The sequence below is a fragment of the Brachyistius frenatus genome, unplaced genomic scaffold, assembly GCF_029030835.1.
Source record: "Brachyistius frenatus isolate BFR_SWC_R1_liver_20210118 unplaced genomic scaffold, ASM2903083v1 Contig_26, whole genome shotgun sequence".
Lineage (NCBI taxonomy): Eukaryota > Metazoa > Chordata > Actinopteri > Embiotocidae > Brachyistius > Brachyistius frenatus.
In genome coordinates, this window is record NW_027210625.1 from 2685001 (window position 1) to 2709937 (window position 24937).

The window sequence follows — 24937 nt, forward strand, 5'->3', positions numbered from 1 at the left end:
TAGCTGATTGACAGAAAATAAGTTGTTAACTACTTTGATAATCAATGAATTGTCTCATCAAAAATGCTAAATTTCTGATTGCAGCTTCTAAGTGTGAAATCGTTCTGGTTCCTTTGGCCCTCCATGATAAAAAAAAAAAAAAAACTGAACATCCACTTCCCAAAATGTTGATGAATTAAGAAAACTAGGGTAAAAACATTGACATTAAAACCGGCTTTCTTCAATGCAAACAGATCCTTAAAAACTTTCTTTCCCCTACAGAATATACTCCAGTCTTTCTCTCAGATGGCAGACCTGTCACTAAAAGACAAAGTTAGTTTGTCTAAGGAAGCTCCTGTGTGACTGGTATTGACTTTTATACATGCAGAAAGTCAAATAAACTGCAGCAGTGTGCATCCGTTGTGGTTTTTGCAGCACTGCATGATGTTTAGAGATTGTGTGGCTTTGCACTACTTGTCGGTAAAAGGCACAACTTGTTATTTTTGACTTTGAACAAACAACCAGTACTTTTCTGCCCGTCCACTCTGTTGTCACAAGGTCTTGAGGCTTTTCAACAAAAATAAATCAGACTTCTAAATGGACAAAGGCAATGCCATGAAACCTGCCTGTCAGTGAGCACACATTCTCTGAAAAAAGACCTGTACTGTATTGTAGTTTGTAATACTTTTGTCACAAGATTAAATTTGCTGATGGGAAATCTTCACAAATTGTATTAATGAGCAGCACAAATTAAGCATTTGAAACTTGGTTTAACTTGGTCTTACACCACCTTTACAAACTCCTTCTATTTAAGAGAAAAAATTAGCCTATTAACAATTTATGGCTAGATTAAAAAGTTCACATTATGAAAAATGATTTCAAAAAGACATAAAAGACAAGGTAATGACCTAGACAGTTGCACTTGCAGAATCAGTAAAAAAAAACAACTTTCAGGCTGACCTAGGAGTTGTGAGCCTGGTGCCACTGATAGTCCTTTCTTCTGACTCAGAACTAAAGCAATTTCAATTAGACTTTTGTATTTCTCAAGTTTGCATGAGAAACCTCTTCATCTCTTTCTCAATTGAAGAAAAACAAATAATTAAATTATAACTGTCTCACCTGCAGCTGTGGACTACAATCTTGTGCACATGGTTCTCCACCTTTAGAGCAGCATTTAAAGCACGTAAATCAATCTATCATAAACAAAAACAGGCGAACATTGAGGATGAGTGAACCAGTGTGTCTGTATTTTGACACAAAACGCCAATCTTTTCTCAATGCCCCCGAAGCATCCTTGGAGAGATTTAATTTTCCCTCAAGTGCCTGCCTCCCATCTCTTAGAAAAGTATGTTGTCGCTGCTCCACAAGGTTCCCCCACTCGGAGGATGCGTCTCTCTTCAGTCTGAGTTCAAGTGTCTAATCTTCTGTGTCTCAAGGTCAGCGTTTGTATGCACTCTTAAGGGTCTTGATTCAAACAAATGAGACAAGAAAATTAATCGGAAGGCAATGTATGAAGTGTTGAGGGTGTGTGTATGTGTCCATGTGTGTTTGTATGCAGACATGAATGCCAATCACTATGTGTGTGTCCAACTGGAGTTGGTAGAGGGAGAGCTCAGCTGCTCAGGTCCCGGGCCCAACGTGATTGAGCGAGGGATGAAAGAGAAAGATAAAAGACGGGAAGAGAAAAGGTGAAAGAGGGAGACCAATCACTGTGCAGTGCAGAACATTGTCCTCTTGATCACAGTCAGAAGGTTGTGTGTTTGTAAGTGTGTGTTTCTAGCTCTGCGCACTCCTGTTTGTGCACTCCTGAATACGTGGATGTTTGAGGCCTCCTTCTTGCTCCAGTTCAGGGGTTAACATTGGGAAACATGTTGAGGACAGCCTGCATTTGACTTTTAAAGACATGTAAGGTTCAAACATCCAACAGAAGAGGAGTGTGGCTGCACAGGAAGGTGAATATGAAGCAGGGTGTTGAGGAACAACAGGCACAAAGATTAAAAATTCTACTTGTTGTCACGTAAATGTAAATACAGCTTCCCTGGTGGTTATGACAAAAGGGTCCTGCTCCTTTGTGAAAAGTAGATGCTCACTGTGAATACAATCTAATAATACATACTATATTATTCCTGCCGCGAATAATTATATATTTTGTCTGTTAAAATACACTTTTAAATTTTGAAAGCTGAAAAAAGCATACGAGAGGAGACTGACTGTCTTGCAAAGTATAAACTACAAAAAGTTCCTGAAGGGTTAATGCCAGTTAATTAAGCTCTTCTATGTTCATACTTAATAACAAGGAAAATTAGAGAGCAAGGTGGTGAATGAGAACAGGAGGGGAACATTTTATCCCCATCCATCCCTCTTTTTATCCTCTGTTCCCTCACATCTATTATTCACCCCATTTGGCAGCCAGGTTCACACCTAAATAAACCTCGAGCCATGTTGTCTCTCCTTCCCTTCATCATGTTCACCTTTCATCCCCAGCACTCCTAAATGAATTCAGTCCTCTGTGTCTCCATCTACCTACAGTACAAGTCCCTTCTCCTCATTTGAGAGATACTTGTCTTGTTTAATTAAAGCACACACTGAGCTGTTTAACTTTTAAGTGAATGTGGTAGGCGTCCATTAACTTCATATAATTTACTGCATTTATCGTATTGGCCTGATTGTCATTATATCCTATTAATTTCAAGATAAGACACTTCATATCCTTAAAGTGTTTCCTCCTGTAAAACTGAACCATTTCACAAGAAAGACAAAACCCCAATTAGTGTCACATCCAGTCACATACGACCAATCGCTCCTGCGGTCAGAGTAATTTGCAATAACTAAAAGAAACACCATCGACTGACTTGAAAAAAAACTCGCTAACCTAGCAAAATGAAAACTGCTAAAAATGTGAAAAGTGTGAATCCGTGAGAATATATTAGTCTTTGCACGAGGAGCATGAGGATGCACTTCATACTCACAGAAACTCTAAATTTCTACAAAATAAGTTATGTTTCTGCAAAAACTAGAGATTCATTTGTTGCATCTATTTACACTTCAAAATAGATGTTTCCATTATTATTTTGAAACGGATTCTACCCAAAGTCCTCCCGACAATTTGCTGACTGTATCTGGAAAATATTTCAGAACTTTATGGTGTTCGATTTGATCATTATTCCAACTATAACTAAACCCAACCATGAAATAGTCTTCATAGGCTCAACGCAAGGTGTACAAGTGAAAACACAAGGGAGTAAAAGGGGCATTATTTTGGAGTCAGCCTGAAAACTCAGGAATCAACAGTTTTCTACTGGAACACACACACTACTCTGTGTGTGTGTGTGTGTGTGTGTGTGTGTGTGTGTGTGTGTGTGTGTGTGTGTGTGTGTGTGTGTGTGTGTGTGTGTGTGTGTGTGCCTTTCATTTTTGATCACTGTTAGTACAACTGCTGCTGTAGATGTGGACATTTAAAAAAAATGTGTTAGGACATAAAGGAACTAAATTACCATAATTAAATCAACTGTGACGTTGCCTATTGCAAATGTGTGGGCATGTCACACCAGGTTTTCCCACATGTGCCGACTCCAGATGGCCTCAAAGAGACAACGGGTAATGCCAACATCACACACGCTCATATTTAAGTACACACACACACACATACAGAGTGATGACCCACCCTTGAGACCCCTCTAACCAGGTTTCATGCTGGGATCAAAAACAAAGTATAAAAGGAGAAAGCGAAATCAAAACATGGACGGTAGTGAAGGCTCAACACAGAAAGAAGAGGAAATTACCTCCGTTACAATAGGAGGAAACACTGAAAGATCTTTGTGACGGTATCAAAGCGATATCTCTCTCTCTCTCTCTCTCTCTCTCTCTCTCTCTCTCTCTCTCTCTCTCTCTCTCACACACACACACACACACTAGAAAGACAATGAACAAAATAAAAATAATGTCCTTTCCAATTTTACATCCCACCTGTCACAGCTGCAGCTGAGGTTTACCTCAGGAACTCCCTTGAACTTGACTTTCAAATAGTTTTTCTTTTAAATTGAGTAGTATGCAAACATAGAAATGCATATATGCAATTTATTGTCAAGTTCAAGCACTCGTCTAACACAAGATGCTGAATTCCAACATGTTATTGACACACACATGCACAGCTTCCTTTAAACTGTGGGAGCAAGCAATATATGCTGCCTTCAAGATGGACAAATGGGCAAAGTGGATGGAAGACAATGCTGCTGGTAGACTCCCGAGTTGTCCAGTACCTGCCTGATTGTAGACTAGAAGCAGCGGAGAGGGAAGATTGAGGCGGAAGAGGTACGCTGTGACCTGGTCAACTCGCAAAACAAAAGTGCCAGACTTCAAACCTTAAAATGGAGACATTGTGCAGTATAATGGGTATGTGAACGTTATGCAGGCAGCTGACGTCATTGGGAGAGTTCAGGTGAAGTGTATTTGATATTAGTTTGTACTCTTCCACTCCCATGTCTGGGTCACAAACATTACATTGGTTGATCACTTCATAGTAATACTCAAAAGGTCATAATTACAAAATGTGTGGTTAAAATGATCAGATATAAGTCATAATTGTGAGAAAATGTATTAAAAAGTAAGTTAAAAATCCAGCCCTGCAGTGAACTCGCCTGCTTTTACCCTCCTTCTGGTCTACTATCTGAGACAAAAATTTTAAAGTTATGTTGTGCCTCACTAGAGCACGTAGGAAAATGACTTCTCCTTTGTAGGAGCACACTGACCTTTCTGAGCTGGAAAGGCAGAGCAAATGCTAAATGACAGAGCTAATTGTTTCACCCCAGAGTCCATTCTGTCTCTCAATCCTCTTTACTTCGACCAGTCCCTTCCATCATTCCTTCTAATTTCTCTCAATTATTGCCTCCTTATAGTCTCTCTCATGGGGACGTATTTGTGTGTGTGCGCGCATTTGTGTGTGTGCGTGACCTTCCTGAACTGTATGGCCATTTATGGAGATTAGATAAAGTTGCCTCTTGCCTGACTCATTGGCATGCATTAAGTAGAGTACAATAATAACATACACACACCGAACAAACACACACACACACACACACACACACACACACAAACTGACTTGCACAAGTAGAGCATCTTAAATCGAGGATATAGGACTAAATTAAAGGTAAAAGCGCTCTTGGTTTTTCTTCTTTTGTGAGACATCATCTGTTTTTCAAAAAGCCGTGTTCAGCGTCCTTTTCCCTCCCTCTAATGGATTTTTGATTTTTCCAGAGCATGCAACACAATTAGCTCTTCTTTCTTTTTTATTAATGACACATTTACTCTTTTCTTCTCCCTCGCTGTTGTTTATTCTTGCATTAAATTGGGAAGCAAAGAGGTCTTAAAAGTGTACCCGGCATTGGGATCATGATTTATGTTTATATGAAAGCTTTAAATGTATCAGTATTTATGTTAAATAAAAAGTAGATAAATTCTATAAAAAAAAATAAAAATAAAAATAATGGCAAAAAAAATAATTAAGGTTTAAAACACCAAAATCAGAGTTGTTGACACTTCCAACTACATAAAGTGAGGGGCAGTTTGGTTCGCGCCATTTGTGACACCATAAAATTATATCTCATTATACAATACACTGAGAGATAGGACATAAAGGAAAGAAGGAAATTAAACATTCCAAGGACCAGCAACCTGCGCTCACCTTGCACCGGCACAACTCACATCTGCATACAAATAGCTAGACCTTCCTCCAACTAAAAATAACAAGCAACATAAGAGAGGGAAATGGAAATATGCTATATTAATATAAAACAGCTGTACGATCTTCTTTAGGGTGGCCATTTTTGTCTTGAGCAGAGTCTTGAGAGTCCATATACATTTGTTTACTGTGACATCCTCACAAAGATAATGTACATTTAATGGGAGTACTATGTGGTTCTGTGGGTGCTGACTCTATTAACTTTGTATCTGTACAGTATGAGAGCATGGGCATACTGTATGCATACATACTAACAGTTCAGGTTGTCATTTGCCACAGCAGTAACAGTAGCAACTGTTCCACCCGCACAACTACACTCGTAAAATGAGTTATAAGTTATTTACATTTAATAAAAGCTAAAAGAAATATCACTCTGGAACACAAATATTTGACCCAAACTGTTTAAAGATGAGGAGATTCCTGCAATCAGCTAATTCAAGCTCGTACTGCTACCCTGACACGCAGGGTCTTCAGCACACAAGTGTCGTTGGAACTTTCAAAAAGGTACAGGAACATTTTTACATAAAGCAGAAAACCCAAGCGATTGTCTGAGATGCCATGAAGTGCTTTCATTTATGAGGTCATTATCACAGAATATTGCTGTTGATGGTAATGATGTGCTTATGTTGGAAGAATAGTTACAACAATGAATCAACTGAATAGATACGTCCTTTATTTTGATCACACGTCTCGAAGCAGAAAAAAACTTTAACTACCAGCTTTTCCTAAATGTGTCAAGTCTTTCCACCTGCTTCACACTTGCCTCTTCAACATAATGCCTCACTTGGCCTTCATGTTTAAGAGTTTGCCTTCATATGCTGGTTTACAATTCACTCCACCCTTCGATAAACACTCACATTTGCATCTTTTGTCCCCACTGCCTTTATTTCTTGTTTGATTTTCATTTATTGTCTTCTGCCGTCCTTCATACCGATTCCTTTCACTACCAGGCACACGTATGTCATTCTCTCTTATATAGCTGTGCTGTACAGAAATCTACTGAGAGACTACCACCAAGATACAGACACCCAAATGAAATCAAGCAGAGCCTCCCTCTGAGTCCATGTCCCACTTCCTCGCCAGGCGCTACATGGCCATACTGCCGCCGTGCGACTGACGGACTTCTGGCACAGAACAGCAGAACGCCAGACACAAAATCCCTCTCAAGGAGCAGATGCTTGCTTCCTCTTGACATATGCCCCTGAGATGGAGCAGGGCGGATGGGAAATGGAGGGGAAGGCAGGAGATATTAGAGGGGGAAGAAGGAGGGAGGGAGGGAGGGAGGAAGGGAGGAAGGGAGAGGGCGTTAGTCTGGAGTAGTAGGAAGAAAGAAGAAACGAGGATACAGTCAGAGAAATGTAATTGAGAAGTGAAGGATCCGGGACAAGTTTTAGGATGTTTTATACACTTAAGCAAAAAAAACAAAAAAAAAACAATGCTATGAACTTAACTCAAAGGCAGTTTTTCCCTTGACTATGTTGGAGCCCTTTTGAGGCATGTTTAAAAGAAGAGCTCTCACTTTCTAATAAATCAGAGCCAAGGGCGCAGGTCCAGGTCACAGTGTCAGAGGACGAGCTCAAAGGAGAAAGCAGAAGAGAGCCAGAGAGTAAAGTGAGATCCTTCTCAGCTAAAGACGAACAGATGGTATCGAGTGGTGAAAGAAGAGACACGATGGGACGGCCATGACGAGACTACAGAGACAGAGAGAGAGAGAGAGAGAGAGAGAGAGAGAGAGAGAGAGAGAGAGAGAGAGGAGGATGAGGGGATGTGTCCTTTCTGTATGTCTTTGCATCATTTCTACTCTTTAGATATTCTTGACACGTGACCAAACTAGAGCATTAACTAATTTTAGAAGGTAATTAAAATATGTGGTGGTGGTCAATGAAAGAAATGGACAAATTACACAGGTTACATCTGTTTTTTGCAGCCTTGTCGCTATTGGCAGAGGTATTTTGTGGGAAATAGATAATAGTAATAATTATTTCTTTAAATTGGTACACTTTCAGAGGATGTATTGTAAGTCACTTTGGATAAAAGTGTCAGCTAAATGAAGTGAAATGTAATGTAATGTGAGGAACGCACATGACACGTGGGGTTAAGATCTGCATTCACAACCAGAATGTTTCATCTTTTCAAAGATTTCACATTAAACTGGCCTTGATGTGTCACTCTTGACTACGTGTCCAAACAAAAGAAAGCAGTAACAACTGAATGCACACATAATATGTTTGATTTAAAAGTTTGGGTCATCCGATTTACACACACGCATAAACTTTTTCTGTCCTTACAGTCGCTGTAGTTCTATCTAGTCACAGCAATCCATGGGATAATTATAACTAAGACATGTAACTAAAAATCTGAAGACAACTGGTATTAAAGGATAAAGACACTGTCCATTTGGGATGATGAATGTCACTGAAATCCATTTAAAAGTTGACATATTTCAGACTGGACCAATAACTGACATTTACATTTAAATCGTCATCCCCATGGAGTTTTTTTTATGTCCTTTTTCAGGACTGAGTTTGTAAAATATTTTTGACTTCCACAGTAAAAGGGCCACAGCAAAGTAAAACTGGTCCACCATTCAAACAAGTTTAAACAACTCTTTCTTGTCATCCTTCTTCTCAGCTTCTCTTATCCTCACCTCACCTCTTCATACTTTCTTCCTCGTGTCCAATTTGTCCACTCGTATCCAACTTTGACGAAGTAAACACACCAAATATTGTACACGCAGGCATTACACACGTACTTACACACACAAACAACCCATACTGTCGCAAGGTGAAATCTTTTCATTAAAGAAAGCAAACAAGCCGAGAACACACGCATACTTAGAGAGCGCACTATGAACAGCAAATCTTTCATTAATAAGCACAAGAATTTAATTAACGGCTATTGATAAGCTTCGCCTGTCTTAAGGACATGTTTGTTTGTGAATATGTATACGTGTGTGGGGGTGCGCGTCTCTGTGTATCTTAAGGACATGCTCGTTATGCAGTCATTATACGGTTATCTTCTTGATTCCTGAAGCATGAAGAGGAGGAGCGCACACACACACACTCGCAGAGTGCGAGCTATAAACATGGTGTGTTGACGGATTAGATGGGAGTTTTTAATCATCTTAATTAAGCCTAATTGTTATTTGTTGAATATGTGGCATTTATGAAGTTCACGGGGATATGAAAGCAGATTGAATACTAATTAAAATACAAGAATGGCATTTTATTACAAGAATCTGTTAAGAAGCTGCAGATGCTCAGCGCTGGTTTGATGCGAACGAGAGGCATACATGAGGAAACTCTGAGTACTAAAACAAAGATTTACTTATGCGATGAAAGTTTAACAAAAAAATAATCTACAAAATCTGTAAAATATGGACTTCTTAATAATCTATTAAAAAAAATAAAAAAAATAAAAAAATTGAATGATTGCTGTCAGCTTGTGGACTAGATTATGGGCAAAGAGGCATCAGAACAACCTGAAATGACCCTTTAATAGCATAGAAGAATCACCAAATGCAAAGAAAATGGATTTTTGCAGTGAAACACACTGATGTCATTACTAACTGAGCTGCACAGAGAGAACAGTCTGTAATCTAAAAGGAAAGTTTATACTTCATAGGCAGATAATTGTAAGTGTGTATATGCATGTGTGTGTGTGTGTGTGTGTGTGTTATAACATGATTGTCAAATTCTTCTGTGGCTGGCAAGAGTCTTCTTAGTACAGTAATTACAGACTATCATCCCTGGAAGGAGATCCAGGAGCCCACAAACACACTCACACACACTCACTCCTGCCAAAAGACAACACCCAAGACTCCCCTCCTAGATGCACCTGAGGATAGAATAACTGTCACACACACACACACACACACACACACACACACACACACACACACACACACACACACACACACACACACACACACACACACACACACACACACACACACACATCCTTGCACCTGAGTACACTCATGTGCCAACAAAAGGCCACAGCACCGTCTGTTCCCGCCACACACACACACACTTATTTTCTATCTCTCTCACACACACTGTAAACTACCTATCTGTTCTTAGTTTTTCCTTTAAATTGACTTCTCAAATTTTGTTTTCTGAGTTTATTTGCAACAAAACGCACATCTTTTCTTGGTGAAACTCACCAGCAGGACTTGCATGGAAACATTTGTTAATGTGATTCATGACTAAACCAAATCGAACTCACTGGAGCCTTTAACAGTCATTTCAAAGTTATTGATGTCTTTATGGAAATATTAAACTTCCCCACTAAACCTTCTGTTATGTTCTGATCCATCTACGATGTGAGCTTGTACCACTCATCCTCTTTGTGCTGAATATGTAACATTCATTTGCATATTAACTGACTGAGATCTGCATTACAGTTTTAAGTAATCAGACTCCACAACTGTGGCAAGCTCATGAGTTTTCCATGTTAAATGCATCAATATATAACAGACAATTGTTGAAAACCAATGTAGTTGCAGATAGTTATCAAAAATGTATATATTTTCTACCTGATGTAACGTTTTGTCACAAAGTGGATCTTTGCTTCACAACAGAGGATAAATATGTGCTTTTCTGTCATATAATCTGCCACGGTGAGAAACATAAATCTGCAGTATGTTTCAACAGAACAGTTCATCAGATGGTCAGACAGATTCAGAAGCACTCACAACCTTCATATCACCAAAACTAGAATAGCTTCTTGCACTTTTCACCAGAACGCAACACAATGAATGTCTGTCAGGAGAGACAGAACATGCACTTGTTTTTCCCTCAAACTTCAAGTAAATACAGCTCTTGAAAATGTGTCCAATCAAATACAGTTATTGATACTTTAAGTGAAACTGTGCGTGCATGTTGGACAGATGTGAACTAAAAACAGTACAGCCGGCAGGTGTGAGTAAACACACACGACAGATGATGTGTGAGTTGGTGGTGTGTGTGCATATGCAAGTGAATTGTCTCAAGAAGTAAGACATGTCTTCATACATTATTAATACAAACACACACACATATTTAGCAGGTTGGCACCTTACCCAGGTGGTGCACACACACTCTACACACACACACACACACACATTTAGCACGTTTAGCACCTTGTAAAAAAAAACCTGGTGACCCAGAAGAATCACGGACAGATTGAAGATGGGAGAACTGGGGGAGGAGGAGGATATGGAGAGGGAGGAAGACACACCTGTTATTAGCTTTTCTCCAGACGGTTGATCAGATGGAAGCTGGGACGGACAGATCCAAGGAGGGACGATGAGAAGGATGTGGGGGAGACAGAAGGAGATCCTGGGAGAGAAGGAGAGAGATTGTCAGGCATTAATAATGGATGACAGATCCTTGGAGACCATGTTCAGACATTAATAATGAAAAGGATTCAGCTGGAGGGGGCAAGGGAACACCTCAGCAGAATTTACCTGAGGAAAGAAGAACCACAAGAAGAAAGTAAGTAGTAAGCTGAGTATTTGCATGATACTCAGCGCTTGATGATGAATTTGGTGAACTTTTTGGAGGTGGAGAGAATTTTCGGAAACCTGAATTCCAATCATTACATGAGATTGAAAATATCTTCCTCCATCATTATCTCACACTGTATTTATTTTAAAAACGATACTAATGGGGATTAAAAAGTAAACGTACCAAAGTGGTAAAATATTGTAAATCTGGAGTCTGATTTAAAATGAGTTCTTAGAAAATGTGTTTTCAGACACATATGATTACACTACAGCCCCCCGAAAAAAAAACACGGTAAAGTACGGTAAAAAAAAAAAAAAAAAAAACAGCAAAACATTCCGTAAAAGAGGCCAGAGGTGGAGATTAAACATTTCAGATGAGAGTGGTTGTGTGACAGATTGAAAATCAGACGAACCAAAAACTCCAAAAATGTTGTGCATGAGAGGAGTGACAAGGAGAGGGCGGGCCCTTACACACACGTACACACACACACACACACACACACACACACACACACACAATACAGATGCACAAACATATTTATGCACACAGTAAAGCACACAAATTAACACAAAGAGTTTGGTGTAGTGCCAGTTCCTGATGTTAGAAGAGAGGGAGAGTGCACACGCACACACGAACACACACACTTTCTATCGCGATGCCCTGTTATGTCCCTTCCTCCTTTACATCTTCTCATCATTATTTCACACACTGGCTCTCCCTTTTTTGTATCAACACTAAGTAACACACACACACACACACACACACACACACACACACACACACACACACACACACACACACACACACACACACACACACACACACACACACACACACACACACACACACACACACACACACACACGAGCAGCACACTTAAACCAAATGGGTGGCCTGATGGTGAATCACTGTCATTTAGCAACAAAGACCTCAGCTTGTTGTCCCTTCATCCCTCTCTCTTCATCTGCCTCTTTTTCTTTCTCTCTCTCTCTCTCGCTCTTTCTGGCCAGTGTGAGTGTTTAATTGTTGTTGACATGCACGGACACACTAAAACACAACTGTATACACAGATCAACACAAACCCATGTATTCAACCCTAATATCTACCATCGTACACGCGAACATGCGTGAAACACACACACGCCGTATGGGTGTATAATTACAGTGAGCGAAGCAGCACTAAGGAATAATTACAGAGGCTGGTTGCTGTTGTTGTTGTTGTTTCCAACAAATAAACCAGTACACAAACAAGATGGAGGGGTGAGCGGCAGGTCAAGGCATCTCTGTGATGATGCTGTAATACAGCGCTATCTGCCACATCTGCATGTGTTCTCTTTCACTCTCTTTCTACTATGCATGGACAAAAATTATGTGAAAGACATATACTGCGCCAATGGGCAAACTGAAACAGGAAAACTGAAGCTACAAAGCTCACTTGTTTCTAAAATATCTTAACTGGAACTGATGGAATAGCCAAAACGATGAAAAACAGCTCCAAACAAGAGATGTCCACATACTTTCGGCCATAAACTATCCATCTTTATCATCCTCTGTCTCAATTATTTATCTCTTTTGCTATTTTCAACACTTGTTCTGGTCTTTTTCTAGGGCTTGATCTCTTTTTTCACTTCCTCCATACTCTCTCAAAAGTCCTATATCCCCCACTCTCTCTCACACACACACACGCTCAAACACACACCAAACACACACAGTGCCCGGGCAGTCACCTGCACCGAAGGTAAATGGACTGTGAGGTTTTACTGGCGCTGTGATTGCGGGATACGGCTCAGGAGGAAATAAGTGCTTAGTTTGTTTATGTGTTGTCAGACAGCAGGTGGCGGAGTCAGCACACCACCTCTCGACCCGCACCGGGGCGGGAGGCGGACCGAGGAGTTGGCAGGAGGGGTGAGTCGAGGGTGGTACTTAGAAAACTTAAGTCTGAACATTACTCGGAGTCCAGAGAGAAGAGGGAGAGTGTTGATAAGGCGAGCTAATGACTGGCTGGAAACCTGTTAAAAAAATGTGTGACTCTATGTCCATCAGTGTCTGGCAAAGACTTGTGTGTGTGTGTGTGTGTGTGTGTGTGTGTGTGTGTGTGTGTGTGTGTGTGTGTGTGTGTGTGTGTGTGTGTGTGTGTGTGTGTGTGTGTGTGTGTGTGTGTGTGTGTGTGTGTGTGTGTTGTACGTGAATGTGTGGGAAGCTGTAGGGGAGGTGCGAGGTTGTGAGGGTGAGGGTTATCCCACTGTGTCAGAGAGAAGAGAGGAAAAAAAGGAGGGAGCTCTCTCGCATGTAGAAAAAGAGGAGAGATGAAAAATGGACCATAAACGAGTGCAGGGTGAGGTGGCTTTGTTCTACTGAAGGGCTGGGTTCATCGGCGGATGAAGAGCTAACTCTTACTGAGAAATCACAGCTTGGCACAGCTCTCTGCCTTTCATTTGTTCGCTCTTTATTCCTGTTCCTAACCCAGAATTATTTTTTTAGTTTCCGTCCCTTTATCAACCTTTTTCTTGATCTTTCTCACGTTCTTTTCCTCTGCTTTGCCCCTCTTCAAGCCCATCCACCCTTATCAACCGACTTGTTTCAACTTCTATTTCACTTCTCCATCGATACATATTCAGCATGTCTCGCTTGTAAACTATAACAACAATTTCTCTCTTTGTATTCAAACATCGACTGATCTTTCAATTCGTCCAACCATCAAAGATCCCTCGTATTTATCACTCCTTCTCTTCATCCTTCATGTTCTTCATCCTTCTCTTTATTCTTCCTACATGTTCTTTACCAGTCTAAGCCTCAATTTCCAGTCCTACTGGAACTGGCAAAGTATCTACAAAGATTGTAACCCAACAATCAGTGCCTCCTTCGGCCCAGTTGAGACCAAAGATTCACGATGCGACGACTGAAACTTGCACCTAATCGCAAATCACCTGTCTGCAATACACCAAAGTAAATGGACGGTGTAGCATCTCCACAGCAGTGACTCTTTGTACCTTTGTTTTAACTGCCAGCTTTTCAGGCTTTTTTGGGTCTGGCTATAATTTCTAACTTGTTAAAACATGAATGAGGACAGTGATAGTGAGTTCCTTGCAACAGTTGCACTTATAGTAGTGATGAAATGGTGAAAAGATTTTAAAAAAATACAAAGGGATCATGCCAGCTTATAAAAATGTATCCTTTGCACTTGAGACAAGAGTTTTCCTTTTTAATGTCAGTTTTTCCTGTCTTTTTCCGACACAACATCAGAGCAGTTACGTCTCTCAAAGTGTTTGTTGCTTTGCCTTTAAAAGAAGCTCCACTGCTGCAAATAAACTCAACTATCAGTGCTGCCATTAATTATGAGCAGTGTAATGTTGCAATATTGTTGCAGAAATTATAGTGAAACATTTAGAATGTAACTAAATAAATAATGAATGAACACTTTATAGAAACACTAAATGCAGAAATGATGTTCTTTGTCGTAAAATAAAAGGTTGAAATAGAAGAATACTGTAGTGATGATGTCGGCAATTATGTGACTGTTAGACTCACGATCTTAAATAGATTCCTTCTAGACATGTTTACTTCAGCTACACTGAGCTTTACCGTTTAATTACCCTGTTACTTTAGCCTGTGTGTGTGTGTGTGTGTGTGTGTGTGTGTGTGTGTGTGTGTGTGTGTGTGTGTGTGTGTGTGTGTGTGTGTGTGTGTGTGTGTGTGTGTGTGTGTGTGTGTGTTATGTGTGCATGCATGCCTCTTAGAGTCTCTTCATGAGTGTGTGTGTTGCTGTGGCTAATACCCTAACAACCCTATTACTTGCCATGTTTTCAGTCTAAACTTCTTTGGCTAAATGGGAGCAGAGCCGGGCTTCGGATCGGCCCGAGGCATTTCTCTTACGTGCGCAGTGAAAGGGGTGGGAGCTAAACCTCTGGAATTCAATTTCAATTAAAGGAGAGAAGAAGAGGAAGCTTTAATTGATTGCCGTTATGCCAAAGCTCTGTGTGTGTGTGTGTGTGTGTGTGTGTGTGTGTGTGTGTGTGTGTGTGTGTGTGTGTGTGTGTGTGTGTGTGTGTGTGTGTGTGTGTGTGTGTGTGTGTGTGTGTGTGTGTGTCTGCAGTCAGCCCGACTCACACACAGAGATGTCCTACTTTCCCCTTGCTTGATTATACTCAGCTTGTTTCCTGTCTGTGTTGGGGAAGGAAGCAGCAGGTTTCAGATTACCACTGTATTGTATTTATGATATTTTCATATGAAATACAACCCTGTTAATTCTTGTTAGTGAGTTTTATTTGCTATATTACAAAAAAAAAAAAGGTTATACAAAATTTAAATAAGATTAAAAAGTGCTGAAAGGTTAATTATTTTTTTTTATCTTTTGTGATTTTTATTAAATAAAAATAAGTCAACAAACTCAATCAAACTGTTTGTTTAAGCTACTTTCCTGTTTCCGAAGCTTATTCTAATGTGCCAGAGGCTATCATTATAATGCCCCATGCAAATATGGCAACATTATTACACTAAGCATAGTTTGATCCCCAAAGTGATGGCCAATCAAAAACGTCCTGAAAATGCCTGCCTGTCACATTGTGTACAAAATGACACGGGTCAGTAAGTCGATGTGAAAAAGAGAGGGGGAAAAAAAGAGAAGGAAAACTGCTTTTACTAAGTTTGCTTTTGCTCTTTTTATCCTTTGTTTGTTTGCATTATTTGTGTTGGGATTTTTCATTCGGTGTCTCCTCGTCCCTCATCATGCTTTTTTGGCTCAGCTACAAGGTGTTAATGAAAGCATTTGAAGCAAACATGTTGATTTTTGTTTCCATGGGGATCCAGAAGGCCTGACAATGTCACCGAGGCTTCGGCCAACAGACTGGTGAAAAACATTGCTGCCTTTTCCCCTTTTTTATTCACATTGTGTCCCACTATTTCCTTTCAAATCTCCATCTCCTTTACCTATCCCTGTTTCTTTTTTTTTTGTTTCTTTAAATTTGTTTAACTCTGCTGCCTCCGCTCTGTCTTTGCCGTTTGTTTTCCTTTTAAGCAGCTCCATTTCTCTTTTTTTCTCTGACACTTTTCTCTCTTTTCTCCTCTATTCCTTTTCTGTTTCTGACCCTCTCTTTTCTGCTTATTCCCTTTCTTCCTTTGTTTGCGTCTATGTGTGAAGAGCTGCGATAAATAAAGACAAACACAGCAGTATTTTTTTTGTGTGTGCATTTGAGACACGGACGCCAGCTCTCTGATAGCATTGTTAGCCTCTCCACCTCTCCTCACTCCACTGCACATCCAGCTACAGGCTTTCTTCCCCCTCTCCATCCCTCCATCCGTCCAGGCCCCGAGCCAGGAAGGCGGCTTCGGGGCCAAGTCAGGCCAGGACGGAGGCTTCATTGTGAGGCTGCAGGGGGCGTTGGTGCTGGAGGATGAGGACCAGGGCTCCAAGCCAAGCCCCACACCCAAGACCCTGATCTGGCTTGCCAGCCGGCCCACTAAAGGGCCGTCGTGGCTGGGCACAACATCAGGGCACGAGGGGAGGTGGAGGCTGGAGGTCTCAGTAGCGGTAATGGCAGTGGCTAGATTAAGACCTTCTCTTAGAATCCACACAATGGAGAAGGTCTACGCGAAGCCACGCACACACACACACACACACACACACACACTGCCTCTATTCAGCTTCATCCATGTTGCCCATCAGAGGCAGAAAAGCATGAATAAATACATGAGCAGTGTAGAGCTCCATAGGACTGATAAAAAGAAAGAACACATGAATTACAGGAACTGAAAGAAAGAATGGTAAATTGAAAAAAGGAACAGATGAATAGTTTTGATGGTTTTGTACTCCAGTAATTATGATGGTAAAAAAAAAAAGAGAGAGAGAGCGAGAGAGACAGGGGTAAGGAGGAGGATGAATTATGAAAATCCTTCATTTCCCTGAGCTCAGAAAATTGAATAATTAGGAAAAGTTAGGAAAGAGCCAAGTTTTAAAATGAATAGCAGAAGCAAACTTTCGGAGGCCTCTGAGTTGTTGTAGAAGTTGTATCAGGGTTACTACACCACATACAGTACAATTCATAGCTGTTGAAATGTATTAGATGCTTCAGTGCTGCTGCAATTCTTTATGACAACCAAATTAAATTTTTCAGACATATATAAGAGTTTAAAGCAGATTGTAATTCATCTATGACTATAGTTGATAATGCTGGTATTCTATCTACCACAGCTCCTACTATTTTAAGCATCTCAACTGCTGCCATTGATATCCACACCTCTACTCTCAAGTGCAACTTGATCCAACACCTGACTCGACTTAAGTTTCTAGACTCAAATCGTAATTTCAGATGTATATCAGGTGCATCTGAATACAACCTGCTGTATTAATAATAATATTGGAGTTGAATTATTTTGGTTGATATTTGGTGGATATCTCCAGATTGAGTCTGTGGTTAGTCTGACATCGCCAGACCAATGTCTCCCATGCTGTGCCAGTGCTGGCTGCACCCACCCATCATTCACAAAAAGGGAAAAACACTCTGGCTTGTTTGTATTCCTTTATCACAATCATCTTGGGTGGCAGTAGACTCAGGATGCAACGACGGTACCTTTGCAAAATAGAGGTGAAGAGGAGGGAACTAGTTTTGGTTGAATATTTGCATGTTGGGAGGCAAACTCTGGCAGTAGAACAGGTCTGCCTTATCACATGATCCAAACCTCGCCATTTTCAGCGTGCGGGTTTCATTTTCCCATTGCATTAAAAAAAACTTAACACTTCGCAGAAAAGGAGGAGAATGTTGCCTGTAATAGTTGTCCAATAGCAGGTTAGTCCTATTTTGATGACCTAGGCTGAAGCTCATGTACAAATAATACATTTAAATGAGCACTTTTGTGAAGACTTTTGCATCGTGTGGTGGTCCAGGACGTAGCTGGCATGCATGATATCTTCTATCTAAACATTGGACATGAGCAAAGTCTTACAACCAGTGAGTCTCACCGGGATTTTAAAATCTGCCCCAAAGAACATGTTTGTTTTGGAGCACTGCCATGACTTTTACCAAGCTAAATGATACACACGGTTTTTTTCTGCTGCACAAATTTAAGACAAAGTACAAGTCATTTCAGGTGGGAAACAACAGACATTAAACAGAAGAAACAAAAGAATAAAATACACGCAGTACCAAATTTCACACAAGATACTTTAAGTAACCTCTTGCCATCCTCCAGAGCACTTCACACATCCATACGCATTTCAAATTTTTACAAACAGTATTTTGAAAGATAATTCAATGCAATACAAGGTGGCAGCATAAAGGAAGCAAGCAAAGAGAGAAGATCAGGTGTTTCAAAGTTCAGAGGTATAAATAAACCAATGAGCACACTGTGTGTTGCTTTATTGAGGACTGATCATTTTTCTTTGTGTCAGCTAATGTCCACATTTTTTGTCACAGAGGAGCCTGGATACCTGTAATGTCTGCAATAAGACCTTTTTACCACCTCTTACCTCTTCACCCATGCTATATGGTACTTCTGTAGTCAAAGTGTGTGTGCGTGCATGCGTGTGTGTTTGCGTCAGAGCTCTCAGAAAGGACCCTGGGACCCTCCTCGACAGTGAGAGCTTTTAGCTCTTCTTCGCTAATGTCCTGAATAATGGCATCTTGATGGAGAGAGAGCAGACGAAAAAGAGAAAAGAGAAAAGGGGGAGAAAAGGGAGAGAGAAAGAGTGGCGAGGGAGAGGTGGGGAGAGACAGAAAAAGACAGAAAGAGAGATCCATCTGTCTTTACCTCCAGACCTCCATCAGTAACAGGCCTATCATTATTCCCTCTCTCTGTCTTTCTATTTTCATTATTCCCTTTTTCTGTATTTTTTCAGCATGATGATGATCCACAGATTTACTTGCTCTTGCAAAAACACACAGCTCAGTATGTGTGTGTGTGTGTGTGTGTGTGTGTGTGTGTGTGTGTGTGTGTGTGTGTGTGTGTGTGTGTGTGTGTGTGTGTGTGTGTGTGTGTGTGTGTACGCACACATGTCCGTCCGAACGGAAGGGGTCCCGACATGACATACCAGCCTTTTAGCAAAGTGAACTTTTGATGGCATTGAGGCATTATTTGAAAGAAAAAGGAATATGCTGTTTTAGCTGCATTAGCTGAAGCCACTACAGCAGTCCCTCCAGAAGCAGCTTCATTAATGACCGCTAGCAGCCAGCACCCACAAAAACTCCTCTACTCAAGTACAGTCAAAAAGTTTGAGGGTTTACTGAAGACGCAAAGTTACATTTCCGCCTCTGCATATGGTTTAGATTTAAATATCTAATATAATTGAGAAACAGAAGTAGACCTGATGTCACTACGTGCGTGTCTTCTTCAGTCTATGGTTGAAACAGAAAAGTGGAAGTGGAATAAAACAGTTCACGACTTGCAAGATAATACTGGTTCCTGTTTTGTGCCACAACGGAATCTAAGAGACATTCTGCCAAACCTGAACCTGTGGTGACGTGTGATACGACCGTGGTTGACAGAAGCTTCTCAGGCTTTGTCTCTGACATTTATCTCAAATATCTGATTGAGTCACATTTCATGTCAAAGTGCTTTACGATGTGCCTTGAAACTGCCTGTAAACAGATTAATGAATTAATTCTCAAGTGGTTTGTCGTGAGATTCCGTCGTGAGGTCCCGGGTGTGTGTCAAACTAAAGATGTAGTATTGAGAGACGTTTCCTTGTCGCACTGCTCGTCACAAAGACAATAACGTGTGATACTTCCTCCATTTGCGTCACACCCTTCATCGGCGTCATGACACGTATTCTGTTTAAGATGTCATATTCAAAAGTATTTAAGAGTAATGTTCTCTGCTTCAAAGCTACCTCAGGGGTCATGCTCCTCATTGAGGTAAAGCTGTTTTGGGTCAGAGTGCTAAAGGTGTGTTGTGCTGTTTGACCACAACTTGTGTTTGAACTGTCAGTTTGACTCTTTGGTGAAATCCTATAAAATGAGCAGCGGGCAGCTGATTAAAAGCCTCAGTGTTGCCATTTGGGTTGTAAGGTCACACCGGGATGTCGGTGTTCAGCTGCACTGAGTAAACTGTAGGGATTGTTCAGGATGACTGACCGTGACCGAAACACACACAAACACTCACTCACATTCACAGTTTCCACCTTCCTTGCTCTCTCCGTTTCAGAAAAGTGAGCACACTGGCTATGTGTATGTACACGACTGTCTCTGATTTACTAATCTACTGATTAACACACACACACACACACACACACAACACCGGCGGGGGTCATCGCCACATCAGGCAAGTCAACACAGGGAACTCAACAAGTTAAACATTAATTCTTATATTTTCAACACATCAGTGTGAAAACAACTGCTGCTAATATTTTCAACATCTGCACATATTGTTTAAAGTGAAAGCACGTCATTATGAGAGAAATACCTACACTTTCTTTTGAGATTATATTTGTCCAAATGGGTCATTATGTGTTTTTTTAAAAGCTGCACGGAGAAAAATATTTTTCCAGATTTTGAAATAATACAAATTGCCCTTCTCCATTTGACTTTTTTCTGTAAATTGCCACTATTTCCTTCTTTTTTTTTTTTTTCTGTCTCTTCAACAGCAAAACTTATCTCGTCAAAAAAAAAAAAACACCATTGTCCCTCCTCTTTACTGAGATAAGTTGATTCACCTCCTATTTTGGCTTCATAGCCAGGAAACATTTTTTTTTTTCCAAATAAATGTTTTCAATAAGTTAAGGATTCCTTACCCATTTCACTTTTACTGCTTTCTCTGTCTTCTGTCCCTTCTGCTGTGTGCCATGATGCAGATGCGCGATGCTGATTGTAAAGACAAAATATCATTGTTCATTTGAAAGTTACCAAACTACAAAAAAAAAAAAAAAGGCATCACCCAGGGCGCCGTAGCTCAAATAGGTCATAGCTTTTACGGCGTATTGTTAAGTGGAGATAAAAGATGTTTGTGCGCTGCACTGTGGTGAAGTTCAGTTGCCGTGTCTATGCCAAATAATTGGCTACCGATCGTTAGGAGAACTGGGCCTGATTGCCTCTGCATGCAAGGAAGCCCGTGTGGCACGGAACATATCTCTGTTTCCTCGGGGGAAATATTTACAAATCTGTGATTTAATATTTGTGTTTTACTTCAAAATCAAACCTCACGACACTGCAGCAGAGGACTTTAAATAATTAGCTTCGTGTAAATGCCATTTAGTCCTATGTGTAATTTAGTTAAGAGATGCTGGATACGTGGCACTGCGATGCAAAGCACTAACTTGCTGAGAGGTTCAGCTGATATTTCACATAAATAACGGAGGAAATCAATTTTGAGTTACCTCATTTAAAACTGGATGGACACAGAGCTTCAACAAAATATTTTCTTCTCAGCAACTTTAACAATAGTTATACTTTATTTATAGTAGGAATTGAGTTGTTGTTGTTGTATTTCAGGGTGGCCCAGACGCGGAGCGCACTGACATACCTCTGCATAAATACAGAGCGCAGGAATATCCATCAGTCTGATGAGTCTCCAATTTAATTTAGCTCAAAACTGATTTTCAAAATTAATTAAAAAAAAAAAAAAAAAAAAAGGTTCACAACTTCATACTATATTATTCCAGTTGTGTCACATTTTTGTTTAGTTGTATTTGTTTATTGAGATGTAATTTCTCTCATAGGTTCCTTTTGGAAACAGTTTACAGTTTGGTATTCACTCCACAAAATGCTCCACCTGTTTTAGACAGAGACTGAATCAGACACTCGCTGCCTTTTTTTTTTTTTTTTTTTTTTAAAGACACTATTCCTCTCATTAACTTTTCTGAACAACCCGTTTGGCTTCCTACATCATTTCTGTGCCATTTTGATTTTACTCGTGCGTTGAGCGTCTGTGGATTTACGATCCAACAAACATAATGTGAAATCGTTCTGGCTTTTTTCTCCCCGTCCACTCCAAGCCGAAAGAGTCGAGTAGGTTATCAGTGATCCTTGACACTATAGGAACGTGGCGTTAACACAGCAGAACCATGGACCACACACACTTTTCCAAACCGTAATAATTTTATTTCAATTTGCTGTAATTGTAATTAAAGGATTCGAGTATTTCATAAAAAAAAAAAAACATTGACAAGTGAAGCTTTTGAACAATCATTTAAATTCATTGCTGGATCTTTCAGCAGCCTGTTTCTAAAAGGCCTCCGTTTTATCCTGTGAAATTGTCTTTAACGTATAATATTGTTTGCATGTTCCTGCGATTCAGTTTCATTTACAGCTCTGTCTATACAAGGACGGACTGCATTGACGGAAACGGAGAAAATCCTCCTGCCAACCCCGCGCTCTGTTGAAGTGTCATTGAGCAAAACACCGACTCCTTATCAGCACCAGGGGTTGCCTGACCTCTGATCTCCGGATAGGAGAGGAGTTTCCCCCCATCAGAAGCAGCATGTTACTTTTTTCAGCTGCAAACTTTCTTTAAATGAGCCAGCTCCATGCCGAGGAGCATGGCTGTCTCCAATTACGCACAGGCAGTTAGAGCGGCATAGAGGCAAAAAAAATGTTTGTTTTTGTGGTTGAGCATTCACAGTATCAGTGAATATAAATGAAAAGAAACAGATTAAATTATTTAAAGCCAGTGTTTATTGAAAAAATAATCAGAGCTGAGTGCATGCACCTGTACTCCAGCAAGCACCCAGTAATGCAAATAATCAATCACTTAAATTATAGCTGTCACTTTAAACACAGTTTTATTACATGACACAAGTCAGGATAACATGTTGAACTTACTCCTTTGGTGGTTATGCATTTGTATCACAAACTCGGGTATGACCCCCACGGGTCATTAATCAAATCCAAAAAAAAAACACATAGAAGGGGAAAACTTAAACTCAGATTTAAATTATAACTATAAATGTATTCTACACAAACTTTGCAGCTTCCATTCAAATTAGAAAGATTGGTGAAGTGACTTTCAGTTTACCCTCCGCATTCTCCTCTGATCCTCTCTCTCCTTCTCCGCTCTGGCAGGACGCCGTTTTCTGGGGGCTCCTTATAAATAAAATCCACCGTCCCCGGTTCCTCTTCCTTATTGGTCAGGTGGAGTCATTACCTCACTCCGGGGCCGGTGACGCAGCGTCTTCACGTATCCTTCATGTGCGTCTCTTCTTGTTTCTTACCGAGAGTCTTGCCGTCGGTCAGAGGGAGAAAGCGGGATTCGCGACGAGCGGAGAGTGCCGGACGGTCCGGGTGCGCTCGATACTAAACACTTCCCATCCCGGGAGGAGAGCGGCGCACAAGAGCAGACTCTCTCTCTCTCTCTCTTTCTCTACGTCTCTCGTATTGCTCTCTTTCTCACATACACACTTTCTCTAAGAGCTCCTCTCTCTCCGTCTCCCTCCCGCACATACACTCACGCCGGCGCGCACGCACGCTCTGCATACGTCTCCACTTTGCCGTAGTAAATTACGGCATTGATCTCAACGGCGAGAGCGGATCTGTCTCTTGTGTTCGCCCTTTCTTCGACGGACCGATCTGGGGAATCGCTCAGAGAGAAGTAAGTCGAACCACGTATTATTTATTACCGGTATTATTACCACTCGTGCGCCTACATGTTGTGTGTGTGATTTGTCAGGGAGTACCGTTTGTATTCGTTGAGCCCACAACTTAATTTCCACTGTCTCGAGTTCATGGACACGGTCCATCCTCGTCACACACCACGGATCCAGATGGCTCACTTTAATCTTGGACTATTTTCCAAACTACATACTGACTTTGTGCGCGTTATTCTCAAACTGCCTGTCACTTCTGCCGGCTGCATGGACGAGACTGCGGGAACTGAAAGTTGTTGTTTTTCTCCTTTAAAAACGAGTTTCTTTCACCGTCTTTCTTTGTTTTAGTTGTCAGATTATGTATTGCAGAGTTTACGCACCTGCGCTGCTTTCGGATTTGATGGCAGTTTTTAACAGAGCTGGTGATTATTAAGTCATTAAATACAGAGTTTTAAAAAAAATTATCCGTTTTGAGTTGCAATTAAAGCAAATGGAGAACTCCTGGCAGTGCATGACAAGCGGATTTCTTACTTTCCACTTGCCTTGTTTTTTCTACTTTAAGAAATCTATCTAAAACTTCTAAAGAGAATAAACGGCATGTTTAGTTGAAACTGTTTGCAGCCTGTGACACTGGAGTCCTCGTGTTGCAGCAGGACTGTCGCTGTCGTGTCACGATCATGGACTAATTGTCGTTTGGAATAGTGCGTAAAAGTAACAGTTCGTCTTCTCTGTCAGTCTGTGAACACAGCGGTGCTCTCCGCTTAGAGCGCATATACGGCAGCCAGAAGGCGTGATCCACCACTCATCAGTCTCTCATATTTTCAATGTATTACATTTCTCTCAGAGAAGCAAGGTGTAGTACGAAGTGTGCAAATTAATTATTAGAAAAACCTATATTTCCCCAAGTATTTGAACTCTTTCCACTTTTGAAATTTTAAGACAAAGGTATTTAAATATAGATTGTCTTGAGGTAACAACATTAGTCTTTGTTACATGAGAATGATGTGGTAAAAATAAGAGGAGTTAATTTAGCCATGAGTCACGTCACACTTTCACTCCCTTTAAATGGAAATATCACGTTTACAGTTATTAATCAGTTACTTCTCATTTCAGTTTTCAATTGCAGAGCAAGTTATTCCTGCTCCTCAAATTCAGATTAAAACAAAAGTTTCAGTTTTGATACAAAAACCACACACACACACACACACACACACACACACACAC

General features: G+C 40.6%; 1 protein-coding gene and 1 long non-coding RNA gene across 2 annotated transcripts in view; one reads left to right on the plus strand and one right to left on the minus strand.

Moving 5' to 3' along the window:
* The window catches only part of LOC138620768 (uncharacterized), a 95403-nt gene extending 71998 nt beyond the window's left edge, over positions 1 to 23405 (minus strand). The window contains exons 1-2 of the long non-coding RNA XR_011310892.1: positions 23135 to 23405; positions 10937 to 11037 (exon numbers count right to left, since the gene is read on the minus strand). This is a non-coding gene — a long non-coding RNA (uncharacterized lncRNA). The remainder of the gene's footprint in view (positions 1 to 10936; positions 11038 to 23134) is intronic.
* A 117-nt stretch (positions 23406 to 23522) lies between these two features.
* Positions 23523 to 24937, plus strand: part of prox1a (prospero homeobox 1a) — a 34189-nt gene continuing 32774 nt past the window's right edge. The window contains exon 1 of the mRNA XM_069698217.1: positions 23523 to 23718. The gene's annotated coding sequence lies outside the window, so the exon portion shown is untranslated. The remainder of the gene's footprint in view (positions 23719 to 24937) is intronic.